Below are 4,235 nucleotides of genomic sequence, written 5' to 3' on the forward strand. Positions count from 1 at the left end.
ATGATCCCTAGCTAGCAGGACCAATGGCCAGGGATGATGGGAATTGTAGTCTCAAAACATCTGGAGGGCCAAGGTTGAGGAAGCCTGGTTTAGCTCATTTAGCTCCCTTGTTTTATTTATTTATTTATTTATTTATTTACTACTACTACTACTGCTACTGCTGCTACTACTACTACTATTTATATACCACCCTATACCCTCAGGTCTCAGGGCAGATCACAGAATAAAATCAGAATATAAAACCACAAAGTACATAATTGAAATAAAAACAACAACAACCCAATAACACGCCCCAACACATCTTAAAATGGCATAGGGTGGCCTTCCAAGCAGTCTTTGTCCTGCTGCGCTGATTCCTGCCTCACTGCTGGTCAGATTTTTAATCAGAATTTTATTTAATTTTGTTTTTTAATTGACTGTCTTTTTTTTAAAAAAAAAAATCATTGTATTTCCTCATCTGATTTATATATGACTTTATTATGGTATTATTTCTTATGGTATTATTTCTTTTATTTTTATTGTGGATTTTATTCTGGAAATATGAGGTACAAATGTGACAAATGCATAATAAGGATGCCTTTAGACTCAATTTTGATCCTTCAGGTGTCTGGAAAGAGGAATTTTCAGATGATAAACATAATTATCAATATTGTTCACCAATGAAAATACATACCGTTGTAGAATGATTAAGAAAAGTATAGAATACAGTGTTGCTTACAAGCCAGCCTACCATTCAAGTGGTCAACGTAACTTACAAAATGGTAGATTTAGTCCTTGCTTAAGAGCTTCTGGAAATTTCAATATAATATTCAACCCTATGTTTCCTTTTGCCAGACTCTATTGAGACATCACTTAATGTCACTTCTATTTCCTGTACATTCTGTTTACTGTATTTTCCTCCCCACCCACTTGTTTTTCTTGTCCGAAAATATTTGTTTTGATGTATTAATATATACATGGAAATAAAAAGAAAGAAAGAAAGAAAGAATGCAAAATAATGATCAGGACACGCTCCAACTGGTCTTTCTGTCAAGGTACAATAGATCTTTATTTGGTGTAACTACCTTGACAGCGAGCTGTGCTAGACAGAAGCCAGGTAATCATTGGGCTGAACAAAAGATATATTCAGCGGCATGTCTCTCATTTTCCTGCCATTCATGGTCTGTGAGTAAATGAAATAAGCCTGTGTGAAATGACAACCAGAAGCTCTTTAGTGTGGTTTACACGGCTATGACAGTTGCAATGCACACAGTGTGTTGTGACACTGAATGTATGTGTTGCTGCTGCGCATTTCCAAGTGAAGAAAGTCCACTTCTTCCTCTAAGCCAGGCATGGAGAACTTGTTATGCTCCAAATTATTACAAATCTAGTCAGAAACGAATTCCAGACCTAAGGTGGACTTTTCATTTCCTCCACAATCCAAGGAATCTGGTTTCTACTTCTTCTTAACAGATATGCAGACTTTAAAAAAACCCAGTCCTTTGTCTTATAAGTTTAATAATAACTATGATAGACTTGTGGCATTTTCCAGAGGGATACTCATGTTAGGCTCTTGTAGCAAGAACAAAGGAGAGTCTTGTGGTGCCTTAAAAAGACTAACAGACTTACCCAGTCAAGCTTGCAAAAATTTATCACCTGCCTGATAACAAATGTTGGAAATGTAAAGAAACTGAGGGAACATTCTTTCACCTATGGTGGACATGCCCAAGGGTTAAGGCTTTCTGGGAAATGATCTATAATGAACTAAAGAAGGTATTTAAACATACCTTTCCTAAGAAACCAGAGGCCTTCCTTTTGGGCATTGTCGGCCAATTGGTGCCAAAGAAAGATAGAACACTCTTTATGTATGCAACAACCGCAGCAAGAATACTCATCGCAAAGTATTGGAAGACACAAGATTTGCCCACTCTGGAAGAATGGCAGATGCAAGTGATAGACTATATGGAACTGGCAGAATCCGAGACCTGGGAGAAGAGTCGGTGGAAGAGGACTGGAAGAAGTTCAAAGAATATCTTCAAAAACATTGTAAAATGTTTGAATGTTAAAATGATGTTTGATATAAAGATAATTTGGCATCAGTGACATAGTAAAAAGAAATATGCAAAAATGTTTTAAGAAAAAAGGGTGAAAAGACCAGAGTAAAATTATGTCGAAACTAAACAAATGATACAAGGGTTTAAGTTATAAAGAACATGTGAAAAATGGATTTAAAAGGAAAGGGAAATCGAAGACATAATAGGTTGAAATGTATAACATTGAATAAGATTGGAAAGAGGGTAAGGAATTGCTGAATTTGATTGTGTAAAGGGGAACACAGAAAAGGGAGATGTGAGGAAGTCAGGAAAGAGGGTTATAAAGACAGTAAGCTAAAACTAGATTTTTATATTTTTTTCCTGTTTTTTGCTTTCTCTTATTATTTTTTCCCTTTTTTTGCTCGTGTTTTTTATTGTGCTTTATTGTTCTTGTTGGATTGTGTTGTTTATGATTGTTTTTTGATTGTGATTTGTTTTATTATGCAAAATCTTAATAAATATTTTATTAAAAAAAAAAAAAAGACTAACAGACGTATTATGGCATAAGCTTTTGTGGACTACAGTCTACAGAGGATAGAACTTGTACAGTGGTACCTCAGGTTAAGTACTTAATTCGTTCCGGAAGTCTGTTCTTAACCTGAAACTGTTCTTAACCTGAAGCACCACTTTAGCTAATGGGGCCTCCGGCTGCTGCCATGCCACCAGAGCACGATTTCTGTTCTCATCCTGAAGCAAAGTTCTTAACCCGAGGTAATATTTCTGGGTTAGCGGAGTCTGTAACCTGAAGCGTATGTAACCCAAGGTACCACTGTACTCCTGGATTTGAACGCAACAAAGGAGATTCCGACTAAACATTAGGAAGAACTTTCTGGCGATAAAAGCTGTTTGAGTACGAAATGGACACCATGGAAGATGGTGTTAAGAAGTTTTAAAATGGAGGTTGGATAGCATCTGAGAAGGATTCCTTAGCTGTAATTCCCGCACTGCAGGGAGTTGATCCTTTCAGCTCTAAAATTCTATGATTCATCAAATGCATGGAATATATTGCTGGAACCCCATTCTCATCAGCCTCAGCTAGCATGGCTAATGGTCTGGGGTGATGGGACTTGTAAGTCCAACAACATCTGGAGGCACAAAGGTTTCCCATTCCTGCTCTAGGCTCTCATAGGATTTGGGCATTTCCTAGAACCAAGACTACTCAGGTTTGAGGGGACACTGGGCAAAGGGTCTTCTCCAGCCCCCTCATCCTAGCTGCTCGCCCCCTTCTGTTGCCACAGTTTCTCTTTCTCTACTGAAAAGTACCTCTTCCGTTTAAGAGGTCCAGCCCAAACCCGCAACCCTTGACTTCAAAGCAGTGAGGGAAGAGTCTGACTGTACTGAGATTTCTGCGATGGAGTCCTCTGAATCAGAGGACAGCAGGGCAACATGCTTGGCCTCATCTCACAAAAGTGCTTCTGGGGTTGGCCCTGTGTGCAGTGGCGGAGGAAGAGGAGTGCAGGGGGAGCGCACCGCCCCCGGCAGCACGATCCCGGTGGGGTGTCATCACGGCTGGGCCCCCCCCACGCTGGGCGCCACGCCCCCAGGATGTCCGCAGCCACACCCATGCCTGCTCTCCGCCCCCTGGTGCTGGAGCATGAAGCTCCGCCACTGCCTGTGTGCAATTCTCCTTCTGATCCAGAGTCTTCAATCTCACCCACTGAAGAAGGCACATCGACTCCCAGGAACATGTCAGAAAAGGGGGGCTGTTTTGCCCAAGTGTCTCTGGACAGAAGGGAAGCTTCCAGACAACACCAAAATATGTTGACAAGTGCAGGTCAGGTATTAGCACCCTACATCCTTGATCGGTTACCCCCCTCCTTGAAAAAAATATTCTGGCCCAGCCTTCCAAACACTGAGAGACGATGAATGAATCTAGCCATTCTTTCCCATAATTCCCCAAATCTAGCAGCACTAATGGGGCATTGTGGGAAATTAATAGGGTGGCTAGATGCTTGAGGTACTGCCAGGTCAGCTGACCAGGACCCACTGACAAAGGAGGGGACCCAGCAGAGGACACTTTGCTCAGGGTTCCCTCAAAATTAGAAACAAGGGGCTCTCTCAAAACTATTTTCCAGGACAGGTGGAAAACAGATTGCGCAAATGTTATATACTAAGCTTGGATCCTAGTACAATAGGCAAGTAGGATCCTAGAATGCAACAACT

Source organism: Podarcis erhardii, assembly GCF_964252035.2.
Source record: "Podarcis erhardii genome assembly, chromosome: 4".
Taxonomy (NCBI): Eukaryota; Metazoa; Chordata; class Lepidosauria; order Squamata; family Lacertidae; genus Podarcis; species Podarcis erhardii.